The sequence below is a fragment of the Scatophagus argus genome, chromosome 12 (assembly GCF_020382885.2).
Source record: "Scatophagus argus isolate fScaArg1 chromosome 12, fScaArg1.pri, whole genome shotgun sequence".
NCBI lineage: Eukaryota > Metazoa > Chordata > Actinopteri > Scatophagidae > Scatophagus > Scatophagus argus.
The window spans coordinates 23,241,401-23,263,340 of record NC_058504.1 but is presented as its reverse complement, the minus strand read 5'-3'; the positions used below and the strand labels follow the sequence as shown (position 1 = coordinate 23,263,340).

Genomic DNA, 21,940 nt, shown 5'->3' with positions numbered 1-21,940 from the left:
AAGTTGCATTACTGCATTAAACAGAGGCTTGAACTAAATACAGGGCCAAATCTTAATTGTCCTCCCTACTAGTAGATGGCAGTACATGCAATACTTAAATTCTAACCCAAAATCACCCCATTCCCATTCAAAGTATCTGAAGACATCGAAGTTAAAACTTACTTTCAATGGTAACTGGAATACATTTTGTGTATTTTGTGACAGTGTTTCTGTCCAAAGTTCTGAAGTAAAGCATTGCAAAAACACACAGAATGCTGAGAAATCTGTTCACAGTTGATGTTTTATATCAGCTATTGATTCTGACTATGAAGGAGAAAATCAGCCTTTAGAGGATGAAGATCAGATGTCTAGAATATGATGATATGTCCGTGCATTGTAGCCATATGTCCACTCATAGCAGCAGTGCACATAAACGTAATTACACTACCAAATGTCGGTGTGGATTGTAAAGTTACAGCCTTTTAAAATCTTGGTGTCAAAAACCGAATATTAAAAGGAAAAAAAACCCTGCCGCCTAAAGGGTTAAGGGGTAAAAAAAGGATAATTCATACATTTACATATCATTTCACCACCCAATAACCCACCGACACCAATATAAATTGTTACTGGAACTTAAGAACCATGTTGATGGTTTTGGAACAGTCCCCATAATACTTTGGGGATTGTAAACAGGAAGTTTAATGTTGCTAAATGAGTCAGCTACAACTGTTATTGTAACCAGTATTTGTTTACATTTAATCAAACTGTCTGCATTAAAATTCTACCAAAATAGCTGTTCGCTCCTGTTTGCCTTGTGGATATGGATGAACAGGCAACTACCACAACAACTGGCTTTCTATGGTCTTTAAGTGGATTTATGGACTTTAATTTGTGATAATGATGTCAAAATAACATAATCCCAAAGTGCAATTCACTCTTGAATCTTGAAATGTGTGTCTCAGATTTGACAGAGTTATGACTTTGAGAAGGAGAAAAACACGCTTAAAGTAGGTTAACCCCAGTAATGAACAATAACTAACTACAGCACCTCACATGGTGTCTTCGGCTCGCTTTTCTCTATCCTCACCCTCCCCTCGACTCTCTCTTACAGTTTGAAAACCACTCTTATATAGAAATGAATTTACTGACTGCTTACCAAATCTGCTGCCTTGACTTTATGCATTTTAAAACAAGCAGTGATGATGCCTTCATTTATTTTTCATCCAATGCCACGTGCAAAGTCCCTCAGTGTGAATATTAACTCCGATAGCCAATCAGACAATCTGAAACACGTCACAATCCTTTATTAAAACTGTGTTCCTCACTGTCTAATCCCTCCACCCTCTGCATCCTTGGAGTCGGCAGCTGTCCATCACCACACCTGGCTGTTATTGGTCCGGTCACAGTAGTGGGACCCAATGACCTCAGAGGAGGTCAGGAGGGAGGAAGAGGGGGAGGAGGGAGGGGGTCAGTACCAACTCCAGCTTGTTAGAGAGGCCTTGGACTGCGGCCAAGACACACACAGACACACTCTTACTTACATGCATACATAAGAGAAGATACACAAAAGTGTCTACAGTAGTATCTAGTACAAAAGTACAGTGTACATATGTTCATACATGTGTGCACTGTATGTATCTGTATGCACATACAACTGTAAATGTGTATTCTTTTATTTACTTACCTATGCTTATCCTTCCTTACTGCTAACTGACTAAAGCTATTTTGGGTAGTGGGTTACAAGAAGAGCTCTTTGGGGTAGCATCCATAACTTTATTCCCCCAGCTGTAGCACACAACTTCGCTGCACTTACGCTAAATTAACTATCAACCATATTAAAGAGCATAGTTCCTGTTTCAAAACAGAATTAAATATTTTAACAAAAATAAATCTAATCTTACATTCTTCCCTTGGTTGACAAGAAATGTCCTCATTTCCAAGGTTATGAAAAATAAATCTCATTTCACATCACTTTACAAAACAGAAAATCGATTTATTCAATTTATTTATATGGCTCCAAATCACAACAACAGTTGCCTCATGACAATTAGAGCAGGTCTAGACCAAACTCTTTAATTTGAATTTTAGAGAGACCCAGCAAAACCCAACAAAACCCCCATGAGCAAGCACTTGCTGACAGTGGCGAGGAAAAATCGATATGGTAATATGGTAAGGATGTTGTGATGTACAGTTTCTGGCATATTGTTTGATCTCAGACTCATATTTTCTTCCTCGAGCTGAAAACAGTTCTTCTGGAACTTCATGTTCACGAATATATCATTCAGAAAGTAGTTGGGCTGCTGTAGCATACTTTGTAAAATGATCTAGTATTACAAGTACATACGTGTGTCCTTGTGAGGTGACTGGAAGCTCAGTGATGTCCATCCATATATCCATCTTCTTCCACTTTATCTGGAGCCAGGTCGTGGGGGCAGCAGCTTGAGCAGGAATGTCCACACTTCCCTCTCCCCAGACACTTCCTCCAGCTCTTCTGGGTGGACCCAAAGGTGTTTTCAGGCTGAGTGACATAGTCCCTCCAGCGTGTCCTGTGTCTTCATCAGGGCCTCCTCCCTGTGGAGCATGCCTGGTACACCTCCCCAGGGAGGCATCCAGGGGCATCTGAAACAGATGCCCGAGCCACCTCAACTGACTCCTCTCGATGTGGAGGAGCAGCGGCTCTACTCTGAGCTCCTCCTGGGTGACGGAGCTCCTCAACCTATCTCTAAGGGAGAGCCCAGCCACCCTGCGGAGGAAGCTCATTTCAGCCGCTTGTAAGCGAGATCTTGTTCTTTTGGTCCTGACTCAAAGTTCATGACCAAAGGTGAGGGTAGGAACTGGTAAATTAAGACCTTCACCTTTTGGCTGAGCTCCCTCTTTACCACAATGGACCGATACATCGACCGCATTGCTGCTGTCGCTGCACCGATCTGTCTGTCAATCTCATGCTCCCTTCTTCCCTCACTCATGAACAAGACTGCAAGATACTTGAACTCCTCCACTTGAGGCAGGAACTCTCCTCCGACCTGAAGGGGTCAAGCCACCTTTTTCTATTGAAGAAGAAGAGTCACCTTTATTGACAGTATATATATATTTACATACACACACTGAATTCGTCTTCTGCATTTGACCCATCCTTAGTTGAACACACACATGCAACACCCGGCAAATTACATGCAGTGAAACACACACAGGAGCAGTGAGCAGCATCAAGCACCCGTGGAGCATATTGGGGGGTTAAGTGCCTTGCTCAAGGACACATCAGCCGGCTAATGAAGAGGGGGGGAGCATTTTTCGCATTTATCACTCCACCACACCCAAATTTTTCCTGCTCGTCCATGGGGGAATTGAACCGGTGACCCTCCGATCACAAACCGCTTCTCCAACCTCTACGCCATGACTGCCCCCCAAAGAAAGAACCATGACCTCGGATTTGGAGGTGTTGATTCTCATCCCAGCCACTTCACACTTGGCTGCAAACCTCCGCAGTGCTGAAAGTCCTGGAAGCTAACAGGACAACATCATCTGCAAAAAGCAGAGACAAAATCCTGTGGTTCCCAAACCAGACACCCTCCGGCCCCTGGCTGCGCCTTGAAATCCTGTCCATAAAAATGATGAACAGGACCGGATACAAAGGGCAGCCCTGCCACAGGCCAACATGCACTGGCAACAGGTCTGACTTACCAGCAATGCAAACGAGACTTCTGCTCTGGGAGTACAGAGACCACACAGCCCTTAGCAAAGAGCCCTGGACCCCATACTCCTGGAGAACCTCCCACAGGATGTCGCGAGCAACATGGTCAAATGCCTTCTCCAAGTCCACAGAGCACATGTGGACCTGTTGAGCAAACTCCCATGAACGCTCCCATGAGTCCCCGGCCCCTGCATCCATGACGGAAGGCGCATCAGCAGGATTAAGGAGATCCTCAAAGTATTCCTTCCTCCGTCCAACAGTGTCCCACGTCGAAGTCAGCAGCTGCCCACTTCCACTGTAAACAGTATTAGTAGGGCACTAGTGTCTGCTTGCATAGATTGCAGAGGAGCTCTGCATTCAGGTACAGGTTTTCTAGCTTCACATGTGCAACAGGTATCACAAAAGTTCTCAAAATCAGACTTCATGCTTGGCCAATAGCACAAATTGCAGCTTTTCTGAATGCGCGATCAGAACTGTGGTGACCAGAGAAGGGTGCGCCATGTAGAATATTCGCAGTCTGAAATTAGTGTGCAGGGAATCGGCACTTGGTATACAGGAGGTTTCCCTGTGGCAATGTGAGCTTTGCGACAGAGCAAGTTATTACATAGTACTATTTTTAGGACTTGCCAACAAAGTTTTCTCTGAGTTTTCCCTTTCTCGTGTCTGAGGTAAGCTCTTGTTTTGCTTTACCCATTGGTTCACGTCTGAGAGGATTGGGTCAGACAGCTGATGAGACAACATATCTTTATCATCACTAGAAAGTGTGTTTTGCAAGTCCATTCCTGTGGTGGTTGATGGAACAGCAACAGAAGAACATCATCAGAACATCTGAACAGTAAACTTGCGCTGATGTGCTGGTGACAGTGGAAGGTGGTTCCAGCAGGTCATGTGACTTTGGAACAGGATGAGTTTCCTGGTTCTCCTGAGAGGGAGGTTCTTTTCCCTCCAAGACCACTGAGTCCTGAGAGAGTGGAATTCATGACATAGCATCATCGGTACAGTGTTTCTTTCTCTCTTTGTGTACTATGGTCTATTGATATGGGTCGAGCTCTAAAACCCAACAACCTTGTTGTCCTGTAGGGTCGTTTTTGACATCCAGTTTCTGTAGACTCAGGAGTGGACAATGATCTGTGATGATGATAAATGGCTTACAGCTCAAGTAGTGTATGAAATGCCTACCAGCCCAGGCTGTAGGAGCTATAATAAAGATAGATATTTTGAATGTACTGTATGCTGTGTGAGGTCTAATTGGAGGATATAGTGCCTGAGTCTATAAATAGGAATCAGTCTTTACAAGGTCACCCAGAAGGTAAACAGTTTTTGTCCACTGAAGGGGCATTTAGTATGCCGGAGAAGCTCATTCATGTTTTGTGCGGAATCATGTCCGAGTGTTTAACTGTTAAGTTCGTCTCAGACCATGCTTTATCTGTCAAGGTTATCAGCATGTCAATTAGAGCTCTGGTGTGATAACACCTCAGTGACTTAAAGCATTGGCATAGCTTCTACACTCTACACTCATCCAGAGTTTTTTTTGTCATAGGTGGACCACTTTTTCTCTGTGCAGGTCAGAGTATGACTTGCTTATGCTATAACCCATTTCTTACCATTTTAAACCTGAGAAAGCACAGCACCAATAGTACAGTTAGATGCATACTAAGACTGAATGGATGATTGAAGCTGAGGAATGCCATTATGGGCGGGGAAGAGAGTACATCTTGTAATGTCTGAAATGCTGATGAGCAGTCTTCAGTCTGTTCAAATGTCATGTTTTTGTGTGGGTCTGTGAGGAGAATGAGCAATGAATACATGCACGTGCACAAAATATCTGTAATACAGTCTCAGAAATGCACATCGGCAGGTGATCTTGGTACAGGCCACTCATGTATACGTTGGCTGTTTACTGGGTCCAGTGCCAATCGTGAATCAATGTGTCCCATGTACTTGACTGCAGATTCTTCTTTGGATTTAGTTTCAAACCCGCTTGTCTGAAATGTATGAGAATGTCTGTCAGGTTTTGAAGATGTACGTCAAAGTTACGTTCCATACAAATGATGTCAACAAGATGAATGACACAAAACAAAACAGTCCATCACCTGTTGTGAATGCTGTTTTAGTTCTGTCTGCAGGATCCACTTCAACTTGCCAGTAACCACTTGACATGTCTATCGCAGAGAGGTGCCTATAGCCTATACAGCCATTTCCAAACTTGTCCACCATTTTAAGAAGTCCTACCATCTCCCATGAAAACATGGGGGAAATCTCCCTTACATACATTGTGACATGAGAGGAGCGGTGCAAGGAAAGGGCAGTTCATGCTAGACGTTATTGTGACTGGCCATCATTAAGCATCTCAACTAAAGGAGGTGCACATAAAACCGCACTGAAAGTTCAGAATACTCATATGCAAACTCAACAGCCTGATTTGGTTAGCCAGGCAAGTCCATCTTTCACATTGTAGCATCCAGAGTAAAACATGCTCAATTCCAATTCCAATGCAGCGGTCCCAAGTTCACAGCACTCCCAGATGAAGCAGCATGAACATCCACAGAAGAAGCTGAAAAATGATGTCCATGATGTTAGTCTCTGTTAGTCAAAGACATTGTCCTTTGTTGCTTTTTAATGTCTGGCAGTCCACTAAATTCCACCAATTACCTCAATCAGGTCATTAGTCCAGCGTTAGCTTGAGAAGGCAAAGGAGTCCATGGTTTGGAGAAAAGGAGCTCTTCTGGGTAGGATCCACAACTTTATTCATCCAGCTGTAACAATCTTATCTTACACAATGCATGCTCACGCGCACGCACCCACACACACCCACACACAGTGCATCCTCTCACCTCAGGCTTTGTGTGTGATCTAGTGCGTGTGTGTTTGATGGGTGTTTTTCGAGGTTTTGTCACCTCTCTGTGTGTCATGTCACACATGAGATGGACCCTACATCCAACCCCCGCAACATATACAGACACAATGCATTGTGGATACTGCTGCACGATGTCTGTGCTGTGAAAAGAGTCAGGACTATCCTGTATTTCGTCATGAAGAAGCAAAGACTAAAGTCAAAAAAATCTGCAGAAATGTGTTGATTTCATTCTTTTTTTATAACCCTGCTCATCATCAGAACCAGCTTCAATCAGTAAGTCTGTGTAAAAAACCTGATAGACAGCAGAGATCAGCATTATTTAACAAATACCTTGATATCAATATAACAATAATAATAACTTTATAATTTAAAACCAATAAACTAAAAGGGACAGTAAAAAGACAATGAAAAGACAACATCACATAAAAGCCAGTCTATAGAACTGGATTTTCAGCAGTGATGTAGAAGAAATCACTGACCTTGCAAGCCTTATCTCCTCTGGAAGATTGTTCCAAAGCTGAGGGGCTCTGACAGCAAAAGCCCGGTCACCTTTGTTCTTTAATGTCAGCTTTGGAATGACCAGAAGGGCTCCACCTGAGGATATGAGGTTTCGGGCTGGCTCATAGGGGTCAACAACTCTGTTATGTAACTTGTAGCCACACTCAGACATGCTTTAACCCAGACAGAAAAGAGTTGCACTAGTCTAACCTGGAGAAAATGAAGGTATGGATCACTTTTTCAAGATCAGACTGTGGAAGGAGTGCTTTGAGTCTGGAGATCATACACAGTTGGATGAACCATGATTGGACAACTTTTTTGACCTGTGGGTCAAACCTGTGGTTTGAGTTGAATATAACACCTAGGCTTCTGGCAGTGAGTTTTTGATTGGTGGACAGAGGACCAAGGTTGATTGACGTCTGGGGATGTGTGAGGTTAAATAGTATGGTTTCTGTTTTTGAGTTGTTGAGAAGTTTTGAACCATCCAACAGTCTGCATCACTAAGACAGTCAATGGTAGCAGCTAGACTTCTCGGGTCACTGGATCTCAAGGGAAGGTATATGTGCGTCGTCCGCATAGCCGTGAAAAGAGACATTGTGTCTTTGAATAATTTGGCCAAGTGGGAGCTAATAGAGAATAAAATAGGACCTAAAATTGAGCCCTGTGGCACACCACCGGTGATGTGGGCTGTGAATGGTGTATTCACCTATGAACTGCACGAAGGTCTAAAAGGATTAAAATAGAGCTCTCTCCACTGTCAGCTGATAAAAGGAGGCCATTGGTCACCTTGAGGAAAGCAGTTTCTGTACCATGTAGTGATCTAAAACCAGACTGAAATTTTGCAAAGAGGCCATTATGACACATGAACTCTAAAAGATGAGCAGACACCACTTGAAAACCTTAGATAAAAAGGACAGTTTCAAGATCAAGATCAAGAATCTTTATTGTCATTATGCAAGACACAGCGAAATTTTGTTAAGCAGCTCTTGGCTTGAGGCACACAATAAGACACATAATATAAAAAAGGCAGACCTAAGATATATCAGAAAAAGAACTAGCTATAAAAGTAATACAAAGTATCAGTGCAAATTCTGATCTTTAAAATGACCGGCATGAGTGAATATATTGCACATATAGTCGTGGATCAGCGGTTAGGGTATCGAACCCGTAACCGGTGGGTCGCTGGTTCGATTCCCCGTACCGGTGTCCATGGCTGAGGTACCCTTGAGCAAGGTACCTAACCCCCACTGCTCCCCGGGCGCTGCACGCGGTCGCCCACTGCCCTAGGTTTGTTGTGTGTGTGTGCACGTCACTTGGGTGGGTTAAATGCAGAGCACGAATTTCATTGGAGTGAGTTCCCTCCAGTGACAAAATATGTCACTTTCTTTCTTTCTTTCTTTCTTTCTTTCTTTCTTTCTTTCTTTCTTTCTTTCTTTCTTTTCTTTCTACATATTGCAGCATGTTGAAGTTTTGAAATTGGTCTAAAATTACTAAAAACAGATGGATCAAGGTTAGGTCTCTTTAAAAGAGCTTGCATCATAGCATGTTTAAAAGCAAAGGGAAGTATACTGTTCTCTAAGGAATTGTTTATGATAAGTGAAATAATGGGACTGATGGCATTAAGAAAAAAATCTACTTTTATTGGCAGTATATATATATTTTTACATACACACATACTGAATTTTACTACTGCATTTATCCCATCCTTAGTTGAACACACACATGCAACACCCAGCAAATTACATGCAGTGAAACACACACAGGAGCAGTGGGCAGCATCAAGCGCCCGGGGAGCATATTGGGGGGTTAAGTGCCTTGCTCAAGGGCACATCAGCCGGCTAATGGGGGGGCATTTTGTCGCATTAATCACTCCACCACACCCAAATTTTTCCAGCCCGTCCGGTGGGGGAATCGAACCGGTGACCCTCCGATCACAAACCGCTTCTCCAACCTCTAGGCCACGGCTGCCCCAAAAGTAGTCCGACAAGGATGGGATTCGAACCCACGCGTGCAGAGCACAATGGATTAGCAGTCCATCGCCTTAACCACTCGGCCACCTCGTCCTATATGAAAAGCCTCTTTGAGAAATTTAGTGGAAATAACATCAAGATCGCATGTGGTTGGCTTTTTGTGTGCCACAATATCTTCTAAGGAGAGTATTGAGATTTTCCTAAAATTGTTAGGAATTGTATATCCCTGTGGGTGTGTAAAATTCAATCTGGATATATAATATTGTGATACTTAAGTAGAATTTTGAGGTACTTGTGCTTGAGTATTTAAGTCTTGTGCTAATGCTCACACTACTATCGGTGTGTATATCTGAAATTATTTTCATAGTTGTATTTGGTCGTTGTTTCTCTGCAGCTCGACTGTTTTAATTAGGACAGCACAGGACACTGATACTAGTCCACAAACCTAGGGAATATACACACAGCTATTGTGTGCATATTAATGAACACACATATATGTGCAGACACACACACTCTGTCACTCCTCTGCTTGTGATTTACTGCAGCTCTGCTTGTTTCTCTGCATTTCAGCGCCTGCTAAGAAATGCAGGATTTATTACTGTGACTCCCCTGGTTAATACACACTCACACACACACAAAAACACATGGGGGCAGGGGGGGACAGAGTCGGGTGGTTTAGTGTGTTTAGTGAATCATCATGCAAATTATGTAGCTTAGCAGCTACAGTAAAGCCGTTTAATGTTAAGAATTCACATCTCGCTGAAGTAAATCAAACTGACACACACTCACACACAGATCCTCATGTTTTATCTTCGACACAATGCTTTCTCTCTCTCTCTCTCTCTCTCTCTCTCTCTCACACACACACACACACACACACACAATCCACATTGAGTCGGGATCTGCTCCGAGGTTTCTGCCTTCTAAAAGGAAAATTTCCGCTGACTCTACCTAATTAGGATGCAAAAGATTGCAGTGTGATTGGTTTCTGTTTCCTGTGACAGTCAGCCATCCATTCACTCCTTCTTGATGCTAAGTTCATCCTTTGCTTGCTGGTACTTTTGTACTTGCATGTTCTCAATCCCAACTCAAACACAGCAGCTTAGTTTTCACACTATGATGCTCCACTTACTCCTCTAGCATCAGTTTTGAGGGGTAACTATGGCTTCATGCTTAGTGCCACTAACCGGAGTGCTGTATTTGTAGGGAGTGAGAACAGGCTGGTACATATGTAACTGAACTTACATAGTTAACATAATTGTTCAAACCTGAGCCGTGATCTTTTCTGAAGCCCAGCCAACATAGTTTTGTTTTTCTTAAATTTAGCGATACGCAGACACATGAATAATGGATTGAGGGATTTTGGACACAACTACAGTTGCAAAGCAGTAAAAACTGCATCCATTTCCCTCTCCATGACGGGAAGTTCTTTTAGCCTTCAGATGTGAAGAAAAGATGCTTTTGTACATTAACAGACGTGTGTGTGTGTGTGTGTGTGTGTGAGTGAATATAAATGCATGCTGATGTTCCTCTCAGAGGTCGCTTTGTTTCGTCTGTTTGCTGGTTAATGGCTGAAATCCTGCCGAGGCAGCAGAACACAGCACTGACGGATCGCCATAACACCACCGTTATTACACGCTAATATTGCAGTTAGATGGGTGGACAACTTTCCCGAGTGGGGCAATAAATTGCCTCAGAGTGTCAATGCGTACGAGGAGGCCGATCTCTAATTACACAGAACACACCTCTTCACCATCACTGCCACCTGCCTCAACCTCACATAACTCCCCCCCTCCTCTGCAGCCTGACCATCACACTCCTGCTTTAATGGCTGGGCCTTACACGGAGGTCATGACCCACCCCTCTTTACACACTTACACACACACACACACACTGCTTGTTCCTCTATGCCATTTGCAGCTTTGATGTCATCTGTAGAGAGTTTACAGTGATGGAGAGTGACCTTTGACCTCCCCACACACATACACACACACACACACACACACACCTTTGATTGATGTTACCAGCCAATCAGTGGGCCTCTAATTGCCAGGCACCACCCCCTCCCTGTTTTTTTAAAGATAGAAAATAATTTTTCTTTCTATACCAGCTTTAAAGTTTTAAAAGTATTCAGTAACAACAAGTTACTGTCAAATTAAGACTACATTTCCCATCAGCCCTGCTACCTCTGTGCACTGAATAGAATAAAGTGATTTTACTCTTTGTCTCCTGCAATCAGAAGATATGAAGGTAAAGTTAACAGGAAAATCAAGCCAAGAGTTTCAAAACAAGCCTCTGACTGTGCTGACCATTTTGAGGATTAATCATCATTTGCAAAAAGAAACTCCTGCACACCATCTCTGTCTCACAGTTAAGATGCTTTATGGTCTCCTGGGAGCAGAGATACCAGCGAGGCTGCAGAGCGAGCTTCAGCAGGGAGCGAGGAAGGTCTGATTTAAAGAAATGATTCAGGAAGAAACAACAAGGGGAACACACCTCAGAGCTTTCCTTTGTTTTTATTGGTTTGTCCTCCTTCATGTCAGCTTTTAATTCTCTTATTTCTGTCCACATAACATGTCTTTTTATCCTGAGTGGTCTATCCATCAACCTTTGAACCTCCCAGTATTTGACAGTAAAAAGACACATTTAAGGTGAATATAACTGGATTTTATCTTAGCCTCAAAATGACAGATTTAAGTCATGTTTCAGTGTGAGTATGTGTGTGTTGGACCCTATGGAGGGTTAAATCCACAGGGGGGTGGGTGGTGTCAGTGGGGTTATCTGCTCCTGTGGACCCTTCCCAGCAATCCTGGTGTATTGATCGGGTGAGCGAGGCCCATCGGAGCCGGCCAGATTAAGAGTATAGATTTACAATAAAAGCAGGACATTACTGGGCAGGCGAGGCTAAAATTGAAAGGGGAGAGAGAGAGAGAGAGAGACAGGGGAGGGAATGAGGGTGAGGAGAGGTAGAGTCAGACAGAGGGGGAGGAATACCTGGAGGTTGCTGCAGGGATTTCTGGGTAATTTGAGCTGAGGATGTGGGTGACTATGGATACACTGAGGTCAACTTCTGCGACATAATTTCAGGTTTATGTGGTTACTGAAGGAACTGATGTCATGATGACGTGTTAATGTTGTTTTATGGTGCCAACAGGGATGTAAAGGGGGCGACGCATCATGGGTAGGGTGGGATCAGGATGTTTTATTTTGATGTTTGATTCTGTTAGAAAGAGGCTGCTGACGCCTCTTTAAGATCACCATGATTTCCAGATTTACTGCACTGACACTATTCCTCACCCATTTGTTCTGACCCCCCCTCCCCCTTGCTGTGCTCCTGAGAGACAGACAGCTGCTGCTGAGGACAGTGATGGAGGTTGGAGACAGTGTGGGCTGGATGGATGGACACCACTGATGTCCTGCATCTGGTGTGAATTTGGGCTGAGTTTGTGTTTTGCTGGGCTATAAAAGAAAGATGGTGGCTGCAGCAGGTGGTCTGATGTTCACACTGAATTATTCAAAGTTACACTTTCACACAAAGGCGAGGTCACACACCTAGTTTACATGTAATGTTTCTTATTTAATTAAAATGTGAAGATCAGTTTCAGTTTAATCAGTTTGTGATTAGTGTTGTGAGTTTTGCTCCTTCGGAATCAGATGTTCTCTGAAGCTGATTGACCTCCATGGTGTTCTCTCTAACTCAGCTTTTATTTCAGACATTTGTGTCTGATCTCTATTATGTTTGATAACATAAAATTCTGTTCTGTTTTAAAAAATGAATTTTGGCAGAGAGAAAGAGGTTAGAGGTGAAATAATCAGTTCTGTTTTAGAGTTTGTGTTTACTTCACGTGCCTGAGAAACTTAACGACAATAGTATAGAGGAATGATGAAGACTCTCTCTCTCTCTCTGTGTGTGTGTGTGTGTGTGTGTGTGCATGTATTCCTGTGGTTGTAGGGCCAAAAATCTGTTTACACAAGGCACGTAATGTTTATTGTTATGGTTAGGTGGTAGTTGAACCTCCAGGAAATGAATGTAAGTCAATGTAAGGTCCCCAAAAGTGATGGAAACAAAATTGTGTGTGTGTGCGCGTGTGTGTTTACAGCTCTGGGATCAGATCTCATGACTGTTTATAGACAGTTTCTCTCAGTAGCTCAGACTGTCTTTCTGATCGACCGACTCCACACACTTCAGGTTCGTCTCTCACATGTTCAGATGTGTGTGGTGGAAAGCTGTCCCTTCTGTCTGGGTGTCTCCTTTAGGCCCTGTTGAAACCGGGGGCCCGCAGGGGCCCTTGGGGCTTGCCCAGCTTTGATGTAATCCGGGGAGAAATGTTCAGTGGCCCGAGGTGCCCACAGCCATTTACCACAGGGGAGGAGGGGGAGGAGAGCAGAGGGGGAGGTTGTTTAGACATGAGGCATGATGAAGGTCACCTGGTAAACTGAGGGGTGAGTTAATGCACCTGGAGTTTTGTTTAATCTGATATCTAATATGTATTTGCAGATGTTGATTAGAAGTCATGTGACCATCATATAGTCTATAAGGGGCAGTTAACCCCAAAATCAATAGCACAGATTTTTACTCACATGTAGTGCTGTTTATCCATCTAGTTTTGGAGATTATTTTTATGACTGTGCACAGGGGGATGAAAACAAGAGAGCGTAAAATTCAGATACAAATTTACATTAGAGTCAGAGAGGACCAGACCTGAACCTGTGCCATCATCGTGCCAGCAGCTGGTTCCCACTTCCTGTTGACTTTTAATTGGATTGAGGTATTACATCACCACCTGCAGGTTCGTTAACATCCAGTGGTGCTCAGCTGGAAACACCACCTAACTCTCCTCCGCCTCACCCTTTGCCTCCCACCCTGAACCAGAGTGGGGCACTCACTAGGGGATCATGGGAACTTTGAGAGCCCCCACTCCACCCCTTTCTCCCTCACCAAATCCTCTCCACAGCATGCTCCCTCACCCCCTCAAGGCAAATCATCTTGTTAATCTTAGTACACACACACACACAAACACACAGAGACAAACCTGATGGTGTCAACAGCAATTCTTTCACTATCGCTGTTATCACTCAACACACTGTTCTCACCCTGCTTCTCCCCCCACCCGCAGGGTTCTCCTTTTTACTGGTTGTACAAATCTGAATTTGTTTCAGAAAATGACAAAAGCAGGACGCTTTGTTTTGTGGATTGCTTTCATACAAAGAACGGGTATGTTAGTGGCCCAGGGGTCCCAAAGTGGGTGCCTCCAGCCCTGACAGTGCCTGAGATAACAAAGTGAGATGATGATGTTGGAGGTGTGAGCTTATTTGGTGCAGCGTTCTTTTCAGAACATCAACACTCTGCTTTCTCGCTTTCCGCCTCTCGTTCTCAAACTTGCTTGCCCTCTTCTGCCTCTTAATCAATTAAGATAAGATAAGATTTCCTTTATTGTCCCACAATGAGGAAATTCACCTTGTTAAAGCAGCAAGTGGATAGTGAAAAACAAAACAAAACAGAGGTAATAACAACTTACAAAATTTGAGTGTTTTCCCAATTACGAATGCACTGATAACCTCCCATCACACACACAAACACACATGCAGAGTCATATTTCCATCACATCTGGGGACTTAGACTTACATTCATTTCCTGGAGGCTTAACCACCTACCAACAATAACAATAAACATTACCCTTCTAATCCTAACCCTTACCTTTATTTCTAAATCACAGGAGTTTCCGTGGTAACACTTGTCCCATGCGATTCAGGCTAAAAACATGAAGAGGTTGTGAACAAGCCTGAGCGGCAGTTGGACATTTCTGGATTAGAAAGATTCTCCAGAGAAGCTTTGTGAAATGTGGTGCACAGAAGGAAATATTTAGCAATTAATGCAGTTTTATTTTTATTCCATTACAGAAAATAAAACAAAAATCAAACAGAATTTTAGATTTAGACCCTGTTTCAATAAGACATTTAACCCCAGAAAATATAAAACACACAACCTGAGGCTGAAAGAGCTTCTTTGTGTAGATAAAATAACGAATAAGCCAGGTAAGTGTGTGTGTGGGGACATGTTTTCCTGTGTTTGTGGGGACAAAAATATACACAGTCATTTTGAGGACCCACCTTACATTATGGGGACAAATGCAAATCCCCTCAATGTAAATCATTAAATATTAGGGTGAAGATTTGCCTTCGGGTTAGTTTGAGGTTAGGGTTAGGTTAAGGTAAGAGTTAGGATTAGGCAAGTCATGTTTATTGTTACGGTTAGGTGGTCATTAAGCCTCTGGGAAATTAATATAAGTCTATGTAATGTCCCCAAAAGTGATGGAAACAAGACCGTCTGTCTGTCTGTCTGTCTGCGGTGTGAAGGGTGAAATGTGAGGCAAGCAAGTCCAGACATGACAGCAGGAAGAGAGATGGAGAGATGTGAAAGGGAAGAGGGAGGTGTGGATGGACAGGTGGGGGGTTGATGGAGGGGTGAGAATGAGACAGCTGGGGGAGACAGAGAGGAGAAGAGAGTGGAGAGGGGAGGGCAGATTAAGAGGGTATTGATTTCTATATAAGGATGGAGGGATGTGATATGGGGGGGGGGCAGAGCAGAAGAGTCGCAGGAGGAGAGGAGGACACTCGGGAGGAGAGACGACGGTTTAGGTTACATAATGACCAAAACATCCGCCTGTCTGTCTGTCTGTCTGTCTCAGTGTGTGGCTGAAAGCCCTGATAAAGATAGTAAGTAGACAGTTTTGTCACGCAGCAGGTGTTCAGGTGTGCTCAGGTGTGTCGGGATGTTCAGGTCTGTGAGATTTGTTCACGTGTGACAAGAGACTTCTGAAGCAAAACCAGGTTCATGTGACTGACAGGGGGGCTGCATGTTCTCCACTGGTTCTGCTCATCTTTCACAGTATAAGTAAGCCTAGTCACAAAGTCTACAGCTACCTCCACCTGTCATGGAACTGAAACTAAAACCTGGAAGGCTTTAGAGAGTTTCTGCAGTTGCTTCCTGTGATTGGCTGTTTGATTTAGGAATCTCTTTAAGACACCTCCCCTTCAGACAAATAAATTTTTCCTCCGGTTGGCCAAGATAAGCCTTACAGTCAAGCCTGTGGGTGAACTGACCCTTTACAACCCGACCCTTCTCTTCCCTTCACTTCTCAGACTCAGTCACTTTATGTAATTATTCACACTGAGCCAGAGTAATGACACCAAACATAGAGTACACACACACACACACACTCAGCAGCAGCTCTCTCTCTCAGAGTGTGTTTCTACCTGCTGTACAGAGCCATGTAATCCCTTCGCACCGCGGCAGGCATCCATCAGCTTCACCTCACCGCCGAGGCTAAACACAGCCAGGATCAGCTTGAGTGTGTGTGTGGTGTCAAGAGTGTGTTGCGTGAGCGTGTGTGCAGAGGCATTATGGGTGTGAATGCAACATGCCAGGGGAGGAGGCAGTGTCATCCATATTTGATGCAAGCGTCCGCATGTTTGAAGTTTTATGGCTGTCTGGCGATGTCTTCTGTTTGTTGGGACATTTAAGCTGCTCCTGGATCAGATCATGATGAAGCTACATTGCGCAAACCTTCTCCTCTTCACATGACCCTCAGAGGTAGTTTTCTGTGTCTTATCACTGAAATTCACTTGGTTATGTGTTCAGAGACCAGTCATTTCCATCGTTATGGAACAGAAGTGATGATGTTTGGAACACCACAGGTGCATAAATTTGAAAGCTGTTGCACAAACCTCACAGATCTCAACAATGTGTGTTGAAGGCCTGAGTTTATTGGTTGATCCAGCTTCTGTCAGGAGGCCAATCAGAAGCAGGAAAGTAAAGCAGATAAAATTTGAGACAGTTGTCCAAATGACTCCCGCACAAGAAGCCCTAAAACTCAGAAGCTCCAGGAAACAACTGAAGTTCGCTCTGACTCAATTCACATCAACACACAGGTGCACACACACACACACACACACACACACACACACACACACACACACACACACACGTGCTCCTTCACCTTCTCTGTGTTTTTCAGCATTACAAACTGTTGCCAACAAGCAGCCCTGCAATTTTTTTTCTGAGAAAGCGTGAAAACAATCCAGCTGCTGAGCTTCATGGTGCTGCTGCACACACACACACACACACACACACACACACACACTGCAGCTCACTCACCCACACACCCACAACACAAATCAATACCAATTTATAATTCAGGATTGCTGGAGTTTGGGTTTTAGGGCAGCCTGGCTTCCAGCCTTCATAAATATTACAGTGTTATTGACTTGATCTCAATGAATTGGAGATTTTCTTCTTCTGCGTTTTTTTTTCTTGCTCCCCACCCCTCCCCCCACCCACCATCTCTCCTTTTCTTTCGGGTGTTTCTGAGGAATAAAGTCTTCTTTATTTATTCTCTTTGAGTTGGAGATGAGACAACTAACAGGAGATAACGTGATGGCTAATAGCTGATGGACGGGCTCAAACACCCCCCCCTTTGCCCCTCCCTACACACACACACACACAGCCTGTCCATTCATTCATTGGATGCAGCTGAGAGGATTTGTCGACCTCAAATATGAACATCGTTGTGTTGGACACTGATCACCAGGATCTGTGTGTGTGTGTGTGTGTGTTTGTGTGTCTGGTGTCTGTTTGCACAAACACGAACAGTAAATTCAGTGCCTTTTGTGTGATTGATTTATTGATTTTAGGCTGAAAATCTGTTGTGTGTAAATGTGTGTAAATTTTCATACATCACTGACACTAATAATAACACTATATAATGCAATGATACATATATAACGGAAAGTACACACGTGCCTGTAGACACATGTACACAAAAACATACTAACACACACAAATAAACATGCATACAAATACACAGAACTAAACAACAATAATGACATATTTCTTGTTGATTGATTTCCTGACCACCACCACAGTTTCATCTGATCTGATTGTCTCATCTGATATGCCTGCTGTCAGATTAATGACAGACTTTGTGTGTGTGTGTTTGTGTGTGTTTTAGTTATTCCCTGACTCTCTGTTCAGTGTCAGTGATGTCAACAAAATAATACATTTCAGGATTATTACGCTGCTAAATGTAAAACCCCCGTCTCTCCATTATCTGCAAACACTGAAACATATGTGTGATACTCCAAATGAGTACATAAAGTCTCATTTTCCAAACAGCTAGTGTCATACATGCTCTATGTGTACTATGTGTGTACTGTATATACATGTTTGATCAACAAATAGTTTAAGATTCCAGAGCTGAACTTGTTACTAAAGGACCTCCTATCCAAAGCCATTCATTCAAACAGCCATCAGGAGCAGTTTGGGGGTCAGGGTTCAGTGCTTCAGTGTCAGTGTTTCCGAAAAGTCTGTGGGTCAAACCCAGGAATTACACCCAGGAAAACAGGGTTTGTGTCCTGTGTGGAACCAAAGATCAGCTTGTACATGAGTTACTTAACATATGTCACCAATTCATGATCTTTTTCATTAAACTAACCAAGTCATTTTTGTAGATTTTTTAAGATCTTGAACACTTGGCAAAACTGATCAAATACCAGTCAAACTAGTATCAGTCCCTGGTTTCCAGTAGTGAACTGCTAACATTTGATCTGTTAGCAAAGCCTCGACTGCATGAAAAATGTTTTCCTCAGAATTCATTAAAATTTGTCTAATCAACAAGGACCCTTCAAAACAAAAGCAGAGTGAAAATAATTTCAAATAATAATTTCATCAGCATATTCAAATCAAATGAATATTGAACTGATCGATCAGATTACATTTATTGATCCCATAAGGAACCAGCTGACAACAGAAATAAGAAGTCAAATGAACACAGCATGAATGTGAGGTTCATATGATTCTGTGAGATAAACAGGATTTGTTCAGTTCAGAATCTTCCTGTGTATCCTGCTGTTTACATTAGCTGTGCTGCTGAATTGCTGTGATTTTAGTTTTAAAGAATAACTTGCATTCCAGTTACTGAAGTATCTGAAAGTCTCTGTTGTCTTTTTTTCTGGACTATGTGGTGTTAATTAAAGAACAAAACGTGAGCTGAGTTGCACACATGTTGTTCGGACCACAGCAGCAGTGTTCTGATCGTTTTGGGTTATTGATTTGTTTATTGACAGCGAGACCCTCACAGAATGGGAGGAAACCTGGTGTTTTCATACTCCAGCGAAAGTAAAGTAAAGTAAAGGTACTTCCCACCTCTGAATACTTGAGTCCTGGTTACCTTCTCTGTGTCACACAGCTGTCACCTCCATAAAGTAAATATTTGGGAATAAATGAAACCCAATAAATGCAGTGAAGCAGCAGGATGTTGATGCAGCAGAGTCAGTTTTCGGCATAGATTGGATTTTTTGGTCATGACGCCCCGGCATGTCGTTCCTCAGCTCTGCCCTTTTGGCTGAAAGAGGATCATCTGCTACCGGATAATCATGACTGAAATATTGAAGCAGCGGCGTTTTGGAGGTGAGTGGAGCTGAAATTTGGCACTTGGCGGAGCGATGTGGGGGGGTAGGGGAGTGGAGTTCATCCTCTGCCTGCCCGCAGTCGTCTTCCTTCAGCCCCGCAGTAAAACCCCTCTTAGTGGGTAGTGCCATCTGGCCGGGGCCCCTGGCGGAGGCGTAACGGCGCCCAAAAAACTCGAGGTCGCGATGCTTTACTGCCCAAGCCTGCCGCCTGCAGATGGCAGCGGGCGTGCCGCTGGAAAACGCCAAGGTCGCTGCGGCATGTGGCGCGGTGGAAGGGAGAGCTAAATGGCAGCAGGGATGTGTGTGTGTGTATGTGTGTGTGTGTGTGTGTGTGTGTGTGTGTGGGTGTGTGTGTGGGTGGGGTGGGGGGCACCGCTGGAACCATAGCGACAAGGCCGTGCTATGCTACATTAAAGAGCAGTGCTAGCTCGCCATATGGGAGGACTACTGCTATCAAAGCTAATAGCTATGTTAGCTTAATGCACACACATACACACACACACACACACACACAAACACGTACAGAGCGAGGTGGCAGCTGGTGGAGTGAAAAGCCTCCCAGTACAAAGGAATTTAATAACAGAACAGCTGAATGAGACAGAGACAGACAGACAGACAGACAGACAGTGTCTGTGTGATGAGGACAAACAGCGGGAACAGCAACAGAACAGTATGTTTACAGATCAGCTAGTCATAATAACTTATTATTATCAGTAATTCTGAGTAACTTAATGCAGGTGTTGCTTTAATGTAGTTTGTGCAGAATCATCCGATGTTGACCTTTTGGTCACCCAGAGTTGTTTTTGAGGATATTTTTGCTGATGATGTGTTGGCCCAGAGTGTTCTCTCTGCTCTCTTTTTCTTTCTTTGCCCTTTTGTTCTGTTCATCCTTTTGTCTCCATCTCTACACCTCTCACTTTCTCTCTGCCTGCAGCTGAAGATGAGACTGAAAATTAATTTGGGAGGGGGATTCATTAGATTCACTTTTTGGCCCGTTTCCTTGGGTTTGGTCCCTGAGCGCGCACACACATGCTCAGAACTACACACACTCACTCACATTTGAGCTCAGGGATGAAGCAAGGAACTAAATTACAATAAAATAGAGGTGTGTAAGATGTTTGTGTGTGTGTGATGTGTTTTAAATAGAATGCCCTGAGGAATCATCAGTATCCCAATTTAAGGTATGTGTATCTGAGTTTCTTACAAAAACATACACACACGCACACAGTGTGTGTGTGTTCAGGCGATCTGATCTGTGACAAACTATTATGCAGCAAATGGGGAACGCTGATCTCCTCCTTTACTGCAGCTAACAGTGACCTGCGTTAGTACTGTGGGGGTCTGAGGTGTCTTCTGCCAGCACTTCCTCCAGTTGTCTCCACCACTCATCATCATCCTCCTCCTCCTCTGCTTCAGCGCACAGTCTTCCTCCACAGAAGGAGATCCTACAAAAACTGATGGTCCTCCACAAACTGACTGTATGGCTCAGTATGCTTCTGCTGCAGCTGCTTTTATCTGGATTAAACAGTCATCAAATTTAAGTGTGATGCAGGAAAAAGTTTGTCTTTGTGAAACTGTACAGTCTGTAGTTTTGTAGTTTTTCCTCAAGATCTGGAACTTTCTTTTCTTCAGACATCTTCAGCGTTTCAATTTCTCCTCTGTAGTCGTTAGAGCCGCGGAACATGTTGATGGAACTAGTTTGTTGAGGTTAGTTTGTTTCTGCTGACCTTCCTCTGCTCACTCACAGATCTTTGTTGTTCAGTTCTTTTCCTTTAACCCCTCAAACACTCTGGTTCAATATTCTCTCCATCCAGTCTCTGCTGCTGTCACCCAGCACCACCTGATTTCTGCTTCTTTTTCTTCAAAGAATCTGTTTTTGGAGAAATCTTCAGCTTCTCCTCGCAGTCCATTCGCTTGCTCTTGGACTCTCACCTCCTCAGGTAAATTGAGTTTTCAAGGTGAATGTCCCATTACAGGAGAAGGTTGACAAATTAATTTGGTGGGCGCCTTGTTGCAGTGTGGGTAGCGATAGTGACCAGCCTGTCAATTTGAGAAATGAGGTGTAGCTCAGCGAGCCAGATGGGAGAGAAATTGAACAGCACATTAGCTAATTACTTATGCAAATCACCACCAGTCGTTGCACCTTAACTTAAGCAGGCTGGATGACACTCAGGGAGGCTGGAGGAGATTTTTAGATAATGCTAATCCAGACGTAGACCTATATGGCACCCCAACCCCTCACCTCCTGCAGGAGTAAAAAACCTGCAGCCGAGCAGAAAATAGATCACGGCAAGAGAAACCAATATTGTCTCATCTCAGAGAAAGAGGTGAGTCAAAGGAGAAAAGTTTCAAACTGCCTCTGAAGTCTCAAGGTTTTACTCTTAAGAAGAGACAAAAGCAACAGACATAAAATATAGACACAAAAAGTCAACTTTCAAAAAGAAGACAAATGAAACAATAAAGTGAGGGGAAATA

The 21,940-nt window shown here is 43.5% G+C and overlaps 1 protein-coding gene and 1 non-coding gene across 4 annotated transcripts in view; one reads left to right on the top strand and one right to left on the bottom strand.

Annotated features, from left to right (window-relative positions):
* Positions 1-21,940, top strand: part of LOC124068207 (transcription factor COE3-like) — a 127,160-nt gene that overhangs the window by 33,249 nt on the left and 71,971 nt on the right. The window lies entirely within an intron of this gene.
* On the bottom strand, positions 9,007-9,088 carry trnas-gcu. Its single transcript has one exon. It is a non-coding gene; the product is annotated as a tRNA-Ser (tRNA).